The sequence below is a fragment of the Platichthys flesus genome, chromosome 9 (genome assembly GCF_949316205.1).
Source record: "Platichthys flesus chromosome 9, fPlaFle2.1, whole genome shotgun sequence".
Classification (NCBI taxonomy): Eukaryota; Metazoa; Chordata; class Actinopteri; order Pleuronectiformes; family Pleuronectidae; genus Platichthys; species Platichthys flesus.
The window spans coordinates 3,471,754-3,491,255 of record NC_084953.1 but is presented as its reverse complement, the minus strand read 5'-3'; the positions used below and the strand labels follow the sequence as shown (position 1 = coordinate 3,491,255).

At 43.5% G+C, this 19,502-nt stretch overlaps 1 long non-coding RNA gene across 1 annotated transcript; it reads left to right on the top strand.

The window, feature by feature from the left end:
- The first annotated feature begins 5,299 nt into the window (after nt 1-5,299).
- On the top strand, nt 5,300-9,631 carry LOC133961142 (uncharacterized). The gene is made up of 3 exons (XR_009921968.1): nt 5,300-5,566; nt 7,062-7,270; nt 9,550-9,631. It is a non-coding gene; the product is annotated as an uncharacterized LOC133961142 (long non-coding RNA).
- Nucleotides 9,632-19,502: the final 9,871 nt, after the last annotated feature.

Genomic DNA, 19,502 nt, shown 5'->3' with positions numbered 1-19,502 from the left:
TCAGTGTCTGAGAAACTACAGTTTACAAGGTGAACATGAATTTGTTTCTCATTGGCCGTCGGACTCTCTTTGTGTTCCGTATCAACTCAGGCAGAACGGTTCCACTCGGCGTCCTTCAAAGAACCCGCTGCCAACAAACAAGCCTTATTTGGCGCCCTGAGCCGCGCTATTTATCATAATCTGAATTCATATCCAATTTAGCACCCGTTGTTTCATCTTTGTCAATTTTGTCCTCGGGTTAATTTAGCTTTGCATTGATCGCCGCCCTGCCCGGGCGATTTGCAGCAATCTGTGTGTGAGTCCTGGGGGAGGGGGGCGGGGTGGGGGGGGGGGGGTGATCGATGAGGCGCTGTGGCCTCCGGCGCCTCCTCGGTCGTACAGTCAAAGCGACGCAGGCGTTTCTGTGAGACGCGAAGCGACACGTGAAACTGTGACCACTTGTCTCTGCCTCGTCAGATACTCCAGGCCTCGCCACAGCCACAGTGGAACGTGGTCAACGGCTCAAGGAGGCTTTCAGAGGTTAATCATTGACAAATGCAATCTTCCTAATGCTTTGTGTTGCGTGTTTTTATGGAAGAATAACACACATAAAGGTAATGGAGTGGGGGGCAGTTTCCATGGAGGCTCTACATTGGGAGCCCAAAGATACGTTTTGCAGTTAATTGAAATGTGGGAGGTGGGGATATAAAAGGTCCACATCAAATATTTATGCAGTGAATTAGCCTCTTTTCAAACGTGAATGAGAACATTGCATAAAACATGCATGAGAGGAAAAAGGTCATTAAGAAGCAACGTACACCATTTGTAGCATTCAGGGGAAAAATACAGTGGAGGAGAGAAAATGGCAAAAGAGATATTAGATGAAGTAAATCGTGTTGAACGTGAAGCTACATTAAAATGCAGAGTGCAGTATATGTATTTATGATTCAGAGACATTGTCTAGACGAAGAACTCACCGTATCTGAACCGCTCTACATCACGTTGTCGTCATGTGACCTTCAGACACAGAACAACGTGGAAGGCGAAAAGAGGAAACTTCATCCGCACACATTGATTCCTGATGAGGCTGGAGACCGAAGGGACCTGACTAATACCTGAAATTAACGTTTGGGACAAAACTGCTCCTCCCCACACCCCTCCTCCCCCTTCCCCAAATTACTGACATCTGTGAAAAGCAGGAAAAGGTTATCTCAGTTAACGTAATCATCATAAAGCCAATGAGCCGTCAAGACCACACAGATAACCAGCTGGAGGGAGCCGGGTCGAGATGTCTCCGAGCAGGTGTTGTTTGTACACGCTGAGAAAGTGATGGCTCTCAGTAGCGCGGGGGGTGCAGGGTAAAGGCGGTGCGTCTTCCAAGTGCTGGAAGATCTGCAGTTTAATTTAGAACGTCATCGTTAGAGACGGAGGATAGAGGATAGAACGAGGTGATTTGTGATTTAATTAGGCAGCGAGAGAGAAAGACGATCAATCCTGGTTTAGAAAAGGAAAACTCAATGGTCTCAATGGTTGTGAGGCTGGATTTAGGCGAAACCTGCGAAGCCACATATATCACTATCTTGATAAACGTGACTATAAAGCACCAGTAAAACTCTGCACCATTGACTTCTGACCAGGTTGTTTTAGTTGGATTCTTCTACAAGCATTTCCCCCTTTTTTCCCAGTCCATAAAACTAACTAGCTTTTTGTATTAGCTTCACATTCACCGTACAAGCATTAGAGAAGCAACAATTATCTCATCTATCTCAGCAAGACGTCAATGAGCATTTCTCCCAAATGTCAAATTTGCTAATGCATTCTGTGCAAATGTGCATCTCATGTATGAAATGAGATGCACGTTTCATAATGCATCTCCCATATTTTAAAAGAGATTTAAACCAAGGGCTGGTGGATGAGGCCAAAAATGCTTGAGATAATATCGATATGAGTTGTACCTCCTCACTGCCCTTGCACAACAGTTAAGGAATATATTTATATATATATATTCAACTTTTGTTATATTTGTATTGATGGAAATTACATTATTATTTGATCGTCTTTACCTAATTTCACTAAAACAGTTTGGAGCAGAGTGTTGGATCGTGTGAGGCTGCTTCCTCCAGAGCTGTGCTGTGAGTGGGAGCACCACACAGGGTTTTAAAGAGAGACGGATAATCTCCACACAATCAGGTGCTCGTCCAAAGTGCAATGGGTTTTAACAGTAAGACGTAAAACAGTCAGTGCTCAGCCTGTGTTCAGGTCAGACCACGTGCACAGCGATCCCCGGGGGGGCTGAGCTGCTCTGATAGGAGTTAAAAGTCCTTTATTAAAGCATGAGGGAGCAATGCCTTTCAGTCGCCCGGACAAAGAGTCTCCTGGGTCCTGATGCAGTTGTTCCTCACACTTTAATAAAAGACTTAATGGGCATTAGAGGCCCGCAGATCTCTCGGGGTTTCCAGCCACTGGGATATGTGGTCTGAACGTAAACTGAGCAATCATCGCTCCATCACTGCCATCCTGGTCTGAGTTGCCCTCTTGTGAAACATCCAGCAGATCCTCCAATACTCAGCAGATTCAACATGGTGTGTTCTCATCGATCCTCAGAGATGTTGAAAATGATGGAGGTTATGTGAAGCGCAGATCGATCCTCGACTCCTCTGGGACTTGTGTTGTTGCTGTAACTCAAATGTGAGCAGGTCTCCTCAAAAACCACTGAATCGATTTCTTTTCCACTTTCTCTAACATGGCGAGGTTGTAGACTTTTAATTTGTCCAATCAAATTTGGGCTCTAAAATTGGTATCAATGACCAACACACTGGAGCCCACGTGTTTTATTGGATAGCCCATAAAAACTTTATATGTTATGAGCCATATAACCATAGAGATTTCTGTATATTAACATTTACCGATATTAAAACTTTTCTTTCACGGCATAAACAATGCAGAGAAGACTGATTTATTAATAACTATTTATAATAATGTTAATGGTAATCAGTCTCAAATTCATCTTTGTCATAAGGGTTTATTAACGACCTAACAGATGTTATTTAATATATAGATAATAACCCTCTAACGGGAAGATGCACAATTATGCCCAGTGGAATTTGATTCACACTTTGTTTTTAAATTGAAGATTAGCTACCAAGCCAACTAACGTCTGACTTTGGTATATCGATGAGCGTGGCTCGAAGCTCCGGAGTCATTTATTTTGTGTTATTTGTTACACAAGCTGAGGTTTGGCGCGTACAAAACATTTCAAGGACAAGTCGGCATCAAGAGCAAGAAAGATCTCAGCAGAAAACATGCATCCGTCCGTCAGAACATCCATGTGGTGTTGGAGTGATGCTGTGACGGTCCCACGCAGAAAAACGCAAATTACTTCCTACGCTGCAGGATCGCCTTAAGATGCAGAAGCCCCGAAAAACAACAACAACAGGACCTGCACGACAACAACAAACCTAGAAGCGTACACAGGCTCAGCGGGCACATTGTGTCTCCATGTGGCCGGGCATCAGTCTGTGGTTTCTGCTGACGGCTCAGATGTTTTCAGCATCAGGAGAAAAAGCCTTCGTTAAACTCAGCGAGACGAGCTGAGCCTCTAACCAGCGATTACTGCCAAGCTGGGGGAGAGAGGGAGGAGAGAGTGTGTGTGGGTGGGATGTGTCAGAGCTCATCCACACACACACAACAGAGCACAGACACACACATTCAGCTGAAACACACAAACACAGGTGACCAGACCCGTCATGGCTGCTGGAAAGCCTGTGACAACCCGGTAACAGTGACCTCCCTGAAATCCCATTGGCTCCCAGTTGAACCAATCAGACACGAACCCGCCGTCTTTTACATTTTTACTCGTAATTATGAAAATTTGTTGCTTTGAAAATCTCACTCAGATGCTCAGTGTGAAACCGTGTGAGGAACAGACACAGAACAAATACACGAGAGAACGATTCACCTTGATTTCAAAACTCAACCTCAATTTGTTCAGTAAACGTTTGAATGTGATATTCAAACAAATCCCATTATTTCCAGTGATGTCACTAATTTCATTTCATCCACAAATCACCTTTATCTGGACACACCCCCCCCGTCTACCTCTCTCTTTTTGTTTCCATCAAGTGTGTTTGATTGCGGGTTTGGAGACCAGAGCTCCGCCTTAAATACCCAGTTCCAACCTCGACACTCCTGGCAGACCAGACTCCTGGCCTCTCGTGACACACACACACACACACAGTCAGACTACTGCCCCCCCCCCCCCCCCCCCCCAGCTCCAGCCTTCCTCCTGACCTCCCGGTGCCTCTCAGTGCCCCCAGCTTCCCCCACAGCCATGATTTCTTCTCAGCTTCAGCTATCACACACTCTACCTCTGCTCACCCCTGGTTCTGAAATACACTGTGGGTGTAAATATCTAGGACAACCCCCCCCCCCCTCACCCTGCACACTAATCAATATGTCCCTACCTCTGCAGATTCATTCCCATGCCCAGTGCAGGAAAGAGAATGATCATTAAAACTTTATAATCAATCAACATTATTGTAACGAGGTGGTCGACAGTATGAGAGCAAAGGCTCATGGGAGGTTGTCTCAAATCAGGGGTCGCTTCCTCTTGAAGGCTTCATTTGAAAACCAATCGGATTCAGGAAGCACCAGTCACTGAGAGAGAGGGAGAGAGGGAGAGAGAGGGGGAGTAAGAGTATATTGTCATGGTCATGGAACCCAGCTTGACATTTCAGAAAGTGCACTCCAAGACCCATGCATGGTATAAATGCAAAAGGGCAAACATCCATTGTGAATGAACTCTTTTTAGAAACTATAAGTAGGATTTTGTATTTTCCTTATTCACGAATTAAAGTTTCCACCATAAATTGAGGCAGAAAAGTCAAAATGTACAATATGTAACTTCGGCCTCTAGGGGTCGCTATAGCAAAACAACGATGACAAAAGACAAAACGTGCTTTTACCTTGAATTAAACTGGGGATTCATCTGTTTGAACACGAGTTAACAAAATATATGTTGTTTTGTAGACATTTTATTGAAGAAATGTATAATTATAATAGAAGTAATTATCTAAACGTGTGATAAAATTAAACCTTCCCCCACCGTTTGTCCACAGACCTTTTTAAACTGCTTCCAGTCGTATGTGTGTATAATGGCACTGATTCAAAATCCACTCAACTGTAACAACACGTTCTAATGTGCAGCAAGTCGAGCGTTAAAAAGTCACTGCTCCTAATTGATATAAACTCTACACAAGTGGCCGCGGAGGCAGAGCGGTCAAAGTTCATCATCACCAGCCTCGTGCAGCGTCCAGCTCCCTCACGTCTCTGCAGCCGATCCGCACTGCGCTGAAGTGCAACGTTCTTGCTGAGGTCAGCGACCATGAGAGGACCCGGGAGTCCGACCCTGAACCTTCTGGGTCCCCAGCTGAACGATCACGCAGCCCCGGGGCCCTGTGATGAATTCTGATCAGGCAGAGCTGCTGTGTGTATCCTTCACTGTCAACCAGGAAGGAAAACAGTCGCTCAGGTCATCGCCCAACATGGATTCTCCAGAGGTCAGGTCCCAAAGCAGGAATCCAAGAAGGTATTTACTTGTTAATCAAACTATAGGAGCCAGTGTCTGACTGCAGTGTTTAGCCCAAATCCATCACTGTTTTGAGGGTAAGATTTTCTTATGATCCAAGAAGGCTGGAGCTCACAGTGCTGAACATCTCTGACTGGTTCCCAGTACTGTTAATAAAACAACTCTAAATAGGAGCAGTTATTGAAGTTTAATACGTGGCCTTCTGTCTTTGTCTGCCGCTCCCCCTCTCGTCTGAATAATGCAGAAGATTTGTTGCTGATGTGAACGCGTCTGAACCTCCTGCTGTTTAGTGCTTGTGTGGAAGGCAGGCAATTCTTAAAAGCCATGTTTCCATCTAAATAACTTACACTGCACTTTCTCTGGTCCTCATAATTCAGAGACAAAGTTTGAAGTTGTTTGTAAGAGCAGCTGCCAAACAGATGGACTATATTTATTATTATTTACGCATATTGTGGTATCTGAGGTATCAGTATCTGAGGTATCAGTACCTAAGGTATCAGTATCTGAGGTATCAGTATCCGAGGTATCAGTACCTAAGGTATCAGTATCTGAGGTATCAGTATCTGAGGTATCAGTATCTGAGGTATCAGTATATGAGACACTAAACAATGAGAAAGAAAAAAATACTCAACAAACCACAAAAATAATTCCAGATCCTTAGGCAGGGGCGTTGCAACAGGGTGGGCAAAACGGGTAACTGCCCGGGCCCCAGAGCTGAGAGTTACAACGCTAATCGTGAAGGGCCTCCCAGCTCTAATTTGCCTGGGGCCCCCAAAAGTCCCCTGAAACCCCCCCTGTCTTGGTTGAATGGAACCAGCTGTGGGGCCAAGTCCATCAGAAAAAGCCCTTGTGTTGTGGACAACAGGCTGCCAGACCGCTGGAGAATAATCACCCAGGACCGACTGGCAGTGGAATCTGCAGCCAGACTCGTCCCAGGTAAAAAGACCAGAGAGAAAGAGAGAAAGAGAAAAACCTCTCTGTTGTTTTCGCGGTGAATTGGAAAAAGAAACAGCCCTGCAGAAAATCCTCAGGGGAGAGAAAGCACTGCCATGGAGACGGCAGCCCGAGGCTGAGGCACACAAACGTGGAAGAGCACGAGATCAACGGCTTTCACCGGTGCAGCACATTCACGTTCGCCAGAACTCACATCCACATTGTCATGAGATGCGTCTGTTTTGAATATGGGATTCATTTCCACTGTGCAGCTGTTCACAGGTGTTAGTCTCTGTCAGTTCTAAAAGCAGAGTCTGATTTGAATAAAAAAAAAAAAGAGACCTGCATGGATTTGAGTCATTTTCATCCTGTGAGTCGTGCAGAGTCTGAGCAGGTTTTCCCAAAATTTGGTAATCATCTGGTGCAGGATGTGGACGGAGCTCAGAAACTCAAATGTGTTCTGTAAAAACGGTTGAAATTGAATTATTGTCTGTTTCTCTCAATTTAAAATTTCCCATTTGATAGTGGACTTTTGAATTTTGTCATGTTTTGTGTTTCTCAGTGAAAACCAGAGACGCCTCTCCACTTCCTCCCACAGCATCTCGAGGCACTGGACTCTTACTCCATGTTCTCCACTGCAACACGAGAGTTAAGGTCATGAGGAGTGAAGTGGTGAGCTGAGTCTGAGGCTGTTTTCCATTAAAGGGCCGTGAAACTTTGAAGTGAGACTTTTAACAGAGCGCCCTCGAGGCCCGGACTCGTTCATTAAAGGTAAGGGACACATCCATTTTTGATGTTACCAGATCTAACCTTTTGATGTGCATTACGGAAGCAGGGGGTTTGATTCCCAAGAGATAAACTGGATGAGGAAATGCTGCCTGTGGTACATTACATCAGGACACATGAAAAAGCTGATTTATTCAGCCACACGGTCAGTCTCACAGATTCAGCTCCAGACAGATTTTGTTTAGGGGTGAAATACATAAAGTGACTTATTAGAGCCAACTTGTTAAACAACTAAAAGAGATTCCGAGCTTCTTAAATGAAAAATTCAACTGTTTATGACAAAAAGATGATCATCATATATCATCATAAAGGTTTTCTAACTTAGTGTTGGGCTGTCGCTTCATTAAAGAGCTTTGTGTTCTTCACCGCTGTCACTGACACGTTTACCCACCTGTCAGTGGATCTTCAAAACATCCATGATGTTTTTACCATCCTTAAACACCAAATCCTCATCATGTGATACGACTCATTCTGTGATCTGGCTCCATGATGAACGTGGAAGCTACTGCTGATAGAAAGTATGTGTCTGAACAACACACACAGGTGACCACTACTCCCATGGCAGCCCTACCTTTAGGCCCATGTGCACTACACCTGGTAAAACGGTTGTGGACTTTATAAAAATGTGAAATCCATGCAGACGGTGACTGAAGTTGTGTAGTTTCTGCTGCGACTCAACCACAGAGACACCCACAGCGGTGGAGTGTCGTGTTAACACTGTGAAGACATTAACACGAGGCTTTACCCTCATGGAGACCCTGGTCGTCAAATACCTCTTTATCTCCCCGGCGAGTTCAGGACCGTGTAATCGTCTGTGTTTACATCCCGCCCGGCACTAATGCAACCTGCTTTATTAAGCTGCACAATGAGATCAGACAAGGTGGATGACAGAGGCCTGCAGCGCCGCCACCAACTTGAAACACAGCACGGGTTCGTCTCTGGGCCTGGAAGCACTTACACTCCTGTTCCTGTCAGGTTCGCTCGTACCAGTGATCCCAACTGGTCATTAAACTTCAACTGGGTGACTGCCACCTGCTCACGTCGCGTTCATTCCTACACAACAGAGCCTGGTACGTCTATTTTTAATGAGCCATTATACTGTAAATGACGTATAATATTTACAGCAGAGCTAGGAGTTTATTTGGATGAGCTTTTAAAATCACCAACTGATTTCCTGTCCTTTCAGAGTGTCAGATAAAACGTTTATGACAGGAAATGGCTTATATTAGAAAAAGGGGCGAATATGACAAATTCTCACTCATGTGATTAACGATCTTTTTCGGATTATTTCTCTGCATCCTAAATTTCTGACAAGCTGTGGATTTAAACCTTTGTATCTGGTAATAATAATAATTCATTCCCCTTCTACGTGCACTGTAGTTTTTGTCCCTTTCAGGATCAAATTAAACGTTTTACTGGAGTGTACCTTCCGAGCAGCACAGCCAATACACTCTGTTGTGCACAAAGAAAGGAAGCGCAGCATTCAGGGCGTACAGGGCAGGAGCCGGGATTTTCTTTTGTGTCTGGCTTCATTACAGAGAAGATGAGCCTAAGTCTGGCAGACAGTGGGGAAGCGTCAAGGTTGCACAGAGGTTCCCCCCCGAAAACATTCACTCGGATACAATTTTAAAAGCCCCTCCTGTAACTAATCCATGAAATAAGCAAAATCCAGACAATCTACTCACAGAGAGGGGACGGTTTGAGCTGGTGTGTGTGTCTGTGTGTATGTGTGTGTGTGTGTGTCTGTGTGTGTGAGAGAGACTCTATGTGTTGGAAGAAAGAACAAAGGCAGATTTTTCACACATCGGACATGTTTACTGGTTTTCGTCCAGACTGGAGTTGCACCAGCAAACAAGTGGATTTTGTGCGACACTGACGTCATTGTTTTGCTCTCTCTCACAAACACACACACACACACACACACACACACACACACACAATGTGAAGCGGCTCCACAGTCAATTGAATCACAGCAAACACCATCAGACTCAAACTAAAAAGGTTTTGGGAAAGGTCACTCTGAAATTTCGAAAAATAATCAGCCACGTACATAGATTTGTGGAATTCATGCATCCACATAGATTTGAATGAATTAGGACAAACAAAAACAAAAACAAAAATACCAATATGCATCTACAGAGTCTAAATGACTCTTTCTCTTCCTTCAGCTCGTAAAGTTTTTTTTTTAAACTCTTCTCTCTCTCTTGTCTCCGTCTTATCTTTTTAATATCCTCTTTTCTCACATCGTGACATCTTGCCGGCAGGGTCCGGGACCATGGAGCTGATCTGAAGTCAGGGTCGGAACTGTGAGGCATGAAACACCACTGAGAGCAGGACTCATGATCTCACCTTGGACCCCCCCCCCCCCCCTCAACCCCCCCCCCCCTCTCTCCTCTCCTGGGGAGCCGCGGGTGGTGGTCGCTTTCCAAGGTGAGGAGCCTGCACTGGTGCATTGTGGGTCCTGCAGCCCGACGGTGGAGCGGCTTTGTCTCCATCCATCACACATGGAACAAGGATCAATACGCCATGTTTTCAGGGTCACTGGTTGTTATTGTTTTTATTTTTATATCTCATCACTCCCACATCATTTCCACCTTTCAACCAGAACTTGAGCTAATGTGGTTAGTGTTTATTTTTGTTTTATGTGTCCAATAGAGTTCTTTTGCATTTAATTTTAAAAAAATGTAAATTTCAGTGAGTTAAACCATCATTTCCTGGTCAACAAGAGGAAAAACAAACAGAGGAAAATGTTTTTTGATGCGTATAATATATTTGTATATATATATTTAATTTACTTTTGCCCAGAATGCAACAGTGGCAGCAGCCTCACACACGGACCATTGGTCGAGCGGCGGCGAGTCGGACTCCCCGTGGTTCACTGCTCTTCACAAAGAGATTTCCCGTGAATGGTAACTGTTGCATCATCAGCGAGTGTGACTTGTTTTTCTGTTTGGGCCGCTCCAGTGTCAGATGTTTCCTCCCAGTTCTTCCCGCCTGCTGGGAACGGCATAACCTGCACGTAACCCCGACGTGGGAACGTGCACGGCAAAGGTTAACACCGCGTTAACACGGGCTTACGATGCTCGGCAGTGCGGGCGGATTATGAAACGGCTGAAGACGTGTGAGGAGGACGGACGCCTGAGTCACACGTTGGTTGAGATAATATCCCGAGGCTAAATGATTGAATGAAAAATCTGGACTCTGTCTCTTATTAGTTTAAATTACCTGAACAGTGTTGTGTATTTATCGGGGACCATTTTCAGCTGTAGAAATATCTAGTGAGTAATTACAGCAGCAGGACAGTGTGTGTGTTGGTGAGGAGGGGGGGCAGTGTCCATGCTCATTGTAATAAATAAGTTAATTTCTCCAGGAACTTGATAAATGAGTCTTATTTTTCACTTCCAGTAAAAGAAAAGCAGCGTTGTGCTCCAGTTAAAGTTGTTTTTTTCATTTTGAAGTGTCAAAAACTTTGATGCACACGGACCCGAAGGAGGAAGTAAATAAAAACTTTACTTTGACAGTACCTCACAGCAATTAGTGAGTTTTCAGAGTCTTGTTGTGAATGTGAACTGAACCAGATATGAAAGTATCAAGGAGGAAATATTCGGGGGGGGATTGAACCATAGTTCTTCTGCTCATTGGAATGAAAATAAAAAAACGTGGTGCAGCAGAGTGGCTCTGGCTCAGGATCATTAATCAAACCCAGAGGAAGGATCAGAACCAGAGGTGAAGTAACAAAAGACTATTTCACCAGGGATGATGCTGGACGTTAGCCTGTTTTACTTAGAGTATGGATATAATGTGTTTGTTATTTTTTATTTGTTTAACCTAAACTAACAATGTGTTAGTCCACGACACACACACCCACACACACACACACGTCCCTGATTGCCACAGTACACACACAAACTGTTTGTCTGACAAACACCGGCGTCTGTTTGAAGCAGAAATCCACGAGCACCTTGTTCGTGTTGACTGATTCTCAGTTTAATCCAATAACAAATAATTTTATGTAATTTAATAACCAGCCCTATTCAAACAAAGGCTCAAGCTACAGGCCAATATTCACGACAACGTGAGTCGTGAATATTCTCCCAGTTTTATGGGAATAAAGTCGAATATGTGACAATGAACCCCAGCGGGGGGGGGGGGACAGGGGACAGGAGTCGCTCAGGCAGATCTCAGTTTGAGTGGCGGGTGTCGTCCTCCCGTAGAGAGCTCCGACACATTCTGGAGGCGCTAATACATTCAACTCCTTTATCTCACACGGGGGATTTGTGGGGTTCAGCAGGTTCGGATCGCCCCCCCCCCCCCCGCCTTGCTCTGCAGAGGCGTGTCGACCATCAGCACTGTTGGCGCCGGGGGGGGGGGGGGGGGGCGACAATGACGCCCACAAAGGCAACAGACATCTACACACCTCGGGAGAAGAGTGCGCAGCTGGTAATTACTAATGAAGGACACGCAGGGATTTCAGACTCAAGGTCGATCGTATGAGAGAAACACAAACAGGACAGAATAAGAAAACCCTCAGTGGATTTATTATCATGCAATTAAAACCGACATAATGACGGTAATACCGTTGATTTAATTAAGATAAAGTTAAATTACCGATGGCCCCTGAACACCACGGTTCCCTGTAAGGACGCAGATTTTAGGAAACGACTCGAGCTGCCCTCGCTCAGCCTGAAGCCGAATCGCTTTATTAATTAGAAAACACATTTCAATGCACGGGAAAAAGATTACGGACCAAAAATGAATACTCTGAACGTTGCTCAGACGAAGTTATATGAGGTCCTCGATGTTCTGCCATCAGGTCACTTTACAATTAATTATTCTGTGGAGCCATTCAAGAGGAAACACGTGTTGACGCAAATTATTAGTTATCTCTGCCGAGCAGGTTTTGTTTTCTTTCGTTCTCAGGAGGATTCATGAAAACAGAAAGAACCAGTTAATGTGGAATGGATCTGGACAAATGGCTGACTCCAGGATTTCTGTTTCACTTCCTTCATCGTTCTCCCTGTTTTTTGTTTGTTTGTTTGTTTGTTTGTGAACAAGACGACACAAAAACGACTGAATATATTTCCATGAAACTTGGTGGAAGGACGGGTTTTGGAACAAAAAAGAAAACATCACATTTTAATGAGTTTTTGACGTTTTCACAGATTTCCCGATGGAATAATTCATGTATCCTGATGAGAAGGATCCAGCTTATTTAGGAGAGTGGGATCTACGAGTGTGTAATTTGATGCAGCTCCAAATAGAAATGTGGTGACTTTGTTTACTACAAACCTGTAACTACCACTCATGTGTAGCTATAGGATATTATAGATTCAACAAAGAATCAACAGGTTAAATGTTTTATCAATGGTTTTAGAAATAAATCTCAGGATTTGGTGCAGATCCACATCTTTCACACAGAGCGTTGTTAAATGTCGAGGAGGTTGTGTTTTCGTTGCCATCTGTTTGTGTGTCCGTCAGGAGGATTACTCAGAAACTACTGAATTGAATTCCAGGATATTTCGTGGAGGCGGCGGATCAGAGCAGGACCCCGTTAAAGGTCTCCTGCAGGCGAGAGTGAAGTCAAGTATGAAACAGGAAACCATCATGAACAGAGCCGCGGTCGAGAGGAGCTCAGCGCCAGGTCACATCCTGTGTGTTTGTGTATGTTTGTGTGCGTTTGTGTGTGAAAACTCAGAAATGGTGAAAGAAATTAAACAAACTTTCACTGAAAACTGGTGGAAGTGAAAATTCCCTTTACTAGTGATGTATTTTAAAAGCTTGTTGTTGCTCGTGAGTGAAAGAACAGGATGAACGAATACACACTGGTTTTCGGTTCGTAAATTATTATTTATTTATACACAATGAAGAAGAATCTAGTTTGCCTCGAATTCTTTATTTTCTGGGACTATATTAATTTGGTTTGCATTTTGATTTCATTATTAATTAATCTTGTGCCCGTGAAAGAGAGAAAGAGAGTAATCAGTCACTCACATGTTCACAAATAAGTGATTCAATCAGTGCAACCACCACAATTATCCCTACAGGTCTAATATTAATCATTATAAAACTTGTTTGTTGACATGGTGGCATTCTGCCTGTGATCCGAAGTGCATTCCCTTCTGCTGCAGCTCAGTGTGTGTTCGGTGTCAGTCACTCAACCTTATCTCACCTGCAGCCGAGACTCTTTAACCTGCACAGGGAGCAGAGACCATATCTCCCCAGTACAGGCCTCTCCTCACTGGTTACCACTGAGGGGCAGGATGGATTTTTTTTCTAATCTTTGATTTGTTTGTTTTTGCAAAGCGGCACCAGGTTCCCTCTTTGAACTCCTCTCCCCTCGGTGAGCTGCCGACCAATCAATGCTCTCCATTCCACGTTCTCTTTTATTTTCCATGGTTATCAATGCAGATATGACTGTTTTTCTCTTTTTTTGGTCTGTTTTATGTATTTATCACCTTTGCAATGCTGTTGTTTAATGGAAATTATATATTTAGAGATACCTTCTTCCTCATGTCTAATATTTAAAATGTGCATGGTAATAATGTACGTATCTATTTGCTCTAAATCTAGGATAGAACCAGGTTAGGGCAACTTGCACGATCTGTAACACCAGTAAAAGTTAAAGGTACTGAAACATTAAAGTAGTCTCTGACAGGAACTGTACAAAGTGAAGTTATTTTTCTCCCGTGTTTCCTTCATCCGTGTTCTTCCTCATTTGGTGTTGATCAATAAACCAATCAAAGCCTTCGGGGCCTAATTTTGTCGTCGTCAGAGGAAAATAATTGTTTTTAAAATATTAATGATTCTGTTTTTAACTGTGATAATGAGCCTTGTTTAGCGGTTGTTGATTTATTTTTTGGAGTCATTATCCAAGAGGCCAAGAACAACTTACTCAAGTTCTGTGCTTTCCTTTCATTCCATTCCATTTATTTGATAATTCAATTTGCAGGTTACTTTTTACCTAAGGTTTTACATTAGATATTTATTTGTACATTCTTTCATCTCAGGTTTTTTTACTTGCCTTTAAATGTTTTTTTTTTCTTGTGCTACTGGTAAATTGTACGAAACCTTACAGGACAGTAACAATGGGCAAAGTGAGACCTAGAATCTGTAGGACTGTAGAAGTAAATAACAGGATCATCAGCGTAGAAACATTCAAATCAGGGTCATTTTGAACTGGATTTTATATGTAAATACATAAGATACGTGTCGTGGAGAATCTGTGACAGAAGTCGAGTGACAGCAGACTCACTGCGGTCAACTCAATATCATGTAAAATCATGAGTGTGGAATGAGAGGGGGACACAGAATCCATGTTTCTGCAGAATCTTCACCGGCCACATTTATACTTTAAAATCGGTCACTCATGCTCCACTGGGATAATATTTTTAATCATTTCAATGTTTTAAAATATCTCTGATTTCCTTCCCATGTCACGAGAAAGGTTTCAGCCTCTGTGATCACACAATGAAATGTATTTGGGATTCAAAAGGGAAATGATTCCTCAGAACACAGATCCCAGAACTGAGGAATCAGCCGTCGTTAGTGTGGAGAGAGAAGTTTAAGTTTTGATTCAACAACCCATCACATGCAATATCTTACAAGATATTAAATTGGCAGTGGAAAGAGATTTATTTTTAAACATCTGCCAAGATAATCCTGCGATCGCCGATTATTGTTTTTTGGGGGATTTAAAATGAAAACGTGAAAATACACAAAGCTAAATGAGCTGCTATGCACTCGAGCACGAAAAAGCAAATATTTCTCCAAGTATTCATATGTGTGGGTGTGGATTTACAGTGGACAGCAGCCGTGGGAGTGATGAAGACCGTGATGAAATCCGAAATCTGACCCCTCCGCCGATGCACCAGGTGTCTAATCCATCATCAAGGGAGCCCTGATGTCTTTTATCTTCTTCACTGAATGCAACATATTTTCAAAGCAGCGGCGGTTGAGGAGATCAGAGAGACTTTATAACCAGTTCGAGAATTACTGAGAAGAAGACACCTCTGATACCGGTCTGATCTCCCGCCGCCCCGCCTGTAGAGGGCTAATATGGGATCTATGCATATTACTCAACACTTTCATGATAAGCCTATGCGGAGAGGCCATGCAGAGAGAGAATTATTAATCAGAATGATAATGATTTGGAAAAAAGACTGAAGGGGGAATGTAAATGGGGGAACAGTGGGCACAAGTGATATTAGTATTCAAAGTGGAGCTTTTAAAGCACTGCTGGGGGAAACTTAGAGCCTGTGCAGAAACACAGCTGTTTCAAGGATCTTCTACAGGGCTCAGTCGTGCCCCCCCCCCCCCCACCCCAACTCCCCTGTTTTCTTCTTCTTTGCTTCAGAGACTTTGCTTTCAGATCAACTCAAATTAATTTCCCACTGCCTTGTTTTCATTAGTTTTTCCATGTGCAGGAGTTCTGCATAATCTGATGGATTTAAATTCTTTCACACACCCAAAGGGAGGAGGGGGGGAACAGCAGCCTCATTAGAATGACAGATAAAACCCAGAGCAGTTGATAAAGGGTTTGCAGAGAGAAATTTAATTATCTGAAAAAAAAACAAAAAAAGGCAGAACAACAAGTGCACTCCCAGGAAACTGATCTGAAAATATCTCCCACTTCTTAAGGAACCATAACGTGTGGTGACAGAGATCGACTGGGTGGTTTGCAAAGAATTAATATTTCCTCCTACTGTTTCTGACTGGGATAAGTTATGAGTCTGTGTGCTGTAAAGGTGCAGGAGCTAATGAGGGATGATGAAACACACTCCATGGTTGTTGTTCTGCTCTCTGTTCCATTTGAGCTCCTCATTTGTTTATCTCCCTGATGACGGCATCGCTCAGCTGTTTCTACTTCTGCCCTCGGCTCGCTCGCCTGTGGCGGTAACGAGTGACGGACGCGACGTGGTCATGTTGTCGTTCATCCACGCGCAAGAATCTGCCCATTAAACTCAGTCTTCTTCCTTGTGCTCTTGATTTGAAGTCTCAGGCTCTGAATAATAGATGAATCAGAGGCAGCGCTGCTCAGTCGAGCTGAGTCAGAAAAAAACAACCTTTGGTCCATTGAGGTAACGGCCTCATTGTCTCCTCTGAGGAAACCTCAGTATCTCCTTTAAACGTTATAGAAATGAATGTAAGGTTCCGTTAAATCTGTCTTTTCAGAGTAAAATACCCACCTGGAAGTTTTTAGCTTTGTGTTTAATCGTCCCCTGAGGACGTGAGGCAACACGACTCTAGTTCAGGACAAAGAGACAAAGGACCTCAGTGTGTTTGGAGGTTATTTTTCCTTAACGTCAGAAGAGAGTCGCTCGTTCATTTCAGCAACACAACAGCAAAGAAAAAACAATTACGTGGAAACAAAACATTCCAAACCTCCAATCAGCCCCAAACATTCAAACAACACCAATGTTAAGTAAGCAGAGATAAGCCAAATCAAAAAAGGGAACAACTCACACGTTTCCTTTCTGAAATTGGAACATTAATCATCCCAGTGCCAACACAACAAATACACAACGATGCATAATGTCATTAATCATGTGTTTCCTTTTTAATGTTAAAGTAAAATCCATACTATGACTTCCTCAGGGCCGCAGCAGCAATGAAAACCATTTCTGATTCATTCACCGTCTCCACTTTCACAGCATCCCCCTTTTTTTGTGTGTTTGAGGGATGGGGGTGGAGGTGGGGGGGTTGGGTGATGGGGAGATTATGTGAAAGCTGTCAGATGGAATCAGGTTAGTCACCAGCGAGCACGACTTCCGGAGCTGCGACTGTGCGGCGGCGGCGGCGGCGGCATTCTACTGTACCACAGAAACCTTTGTCACACTGATCACATTTGGCAGATTTCTCATGATCACAACATATAGCAACACAACACAGGCAAATGTGCGTGTGTGTGTGTGAGGGGGCGGTTACGGAGGCAGGGGGGGTGCATGTGATGAATTTCATGCCTCCAGTCTGTGATCATCAGCAAAAAGTGGAATTTCAAATCCAGTGGTGGGTGAACACAGCACAGTCAGTGTTAAATCGACTCTCCCAGTAGAAGCAGAATCAAAACCTGTTAGTGTGACGTCCGGGCAGATGTTGGTGGTTTTAATTTTTTAAACCTTCTCCGAATGACTGGTCAACGAGTTATTATCAATTTACTGCTCAACACACTGAAGATTAAATCAAAAATAAATCATGACCTGAAGGATCTTTACAGCGTGATGAGTGTTGTGACGATGTTGAAGAGCCGCATCCGAGCGATTCATACAAAATCGACCATATGTTTCAAGTGCTCATGATTCCTTATTTAAATAAGGCTTTTCCTTAAACGATCTGATCTGCTAGTTCCCCTTAGTTTCCTACTCCAGGACTTGTCGGTTGGAGGAGAAAATAAGCAAACGCAGAGCAGCCATCTTTTTATCAAGAGGGGATAACGTGTTTTGTGGTTATGATTTGTTCTGTCGCCCCCAAGTGGCCAAAAATGAATCCCAAAAAATGTATGTTTTTGTTTTATTTTGACAGCTTATGATTTCAATATGATTAGAATCCATGTAGTAACTTTCATATGAAGTCAGAACTAAAATTAGCCTAAATCGGACACATTTACATGATGGATTTAAATGCTCACGTCGACTAATGTGTATTGTCCCTTTATGAATACAAAACATATTCCCCTCAGTTCCTTAAGTTGTGTATTTGATTTTTGCACTAGTGTATTTCCTGTTGACAGCTGTTGGTGGCTCAGAACCCGTGGGCTCCCAGTCGGGGGTCTTGGTTTCCCGTGGCTCTTTTGAATCGACGGCACATTAGGGAGAAATATGACGCACGTAAAACAAAGGACAAAAGCACAAATATGTTTTAAAAGTCAACCAACGTTTCAGATTTATTTTTCTCCAGAGATTTATGAGAAAACCCTGGAAACAAAGAAAGCCTGGCTCTCCGGTAATGACACTCACCAGACGTCTCTGCAGCAGATGAAGTCTTCTTGTTATTCACGCCTCCACTTTACATTTCAAGAGAAAGTTTGACAAACGAAGTTTCAAAGAATCCTGACAAGTCGCTCAGGCCTGTCGGGACGAATCACACGAAACACTTGACTGAGTCGAGTTTCACTTCTTTTTTTTCCAAGCCGCACTTAATAGATGTGATGTAACGGTATTGATAGTACACGGGGGAGACGTGCGTGGTCGGCCTGGCGCACGCCACAGACCATGTTTTGCAATTAAAGTCTCATACCGGGGTGCTGAGTCAACAATCATGACCCGAGCCATCCATCCAGTAATAAGCCCTGGGTGCATAACAAATGAGGCGGCATTAAACAGAGAGTGTTGTGTTTGACACACGGAGGAGTGGCTCAGTGTTTCTCAGGACTAATTGTCTCTCATTAGTATGAAAAGCATGACATGATGCGGTTTATGTGGCGAGGCGGCGAGGCGCGGTGGAGCTGCTTCCCCGTGTGCCGCTCTGGCTCGACGCTTTCATTTCACTGTGGGGGCAGTCAGTGTTTTCATTTGTTGGAAATTGATGAGAAAAGCAGAGAACCTGAGAAAATATAAGCAAAGTTACAGCGAGTTCATGCTTTTAAAAATAATAATACTCTTTCCCAAACAAATTCACATGAGGTTTATCGGCAGCAGACGAAAAATAATCAGTGAAACGGAGGAAAATAATGAATTTACTCACAAAAATAAAACAACATCGTCGAACATTCATAAAAACTTTAAGAAGAAATCATATTTTAGTTTGAAAAGATACTTCAAAGGCTACTGATGACATGTTCTTTTCAAAGCGATAAAAAACTAAATTGATCTCTGTCCACTTTTTGCTATTTATCTCCATATTAGCAATTCATGTGATTATTCACGTGCACAGGGGATGTGCATGTCGGTGTAAAAGCTGAATTTATCCTTTTTACTTATGAAGAGGGACGTCCCTTTCAAACAGAGTAACTGTCACTGCTCATGTACCTCCACGCATTCTTAACGATTGTTGTGAATCCACTAGGGGGCAGCGCAGAGTGGAGAAAGTGTCTAACGTCAACACAAATGGCAGTGAAGGAGGTTGTGGTCATGTTGCTCTTCCCTGTGCCAAGTTTTTACCTTCTCGCAGAGCCTCTCCCCAAAAAGTCGGAATGTATTTCTCACGTCTTATGTTTTGTACGAGCATTCGAAAGACGTGCACTAAAAGTTTGAAAGGATCACAGAGAGTCCGATTAACGTAT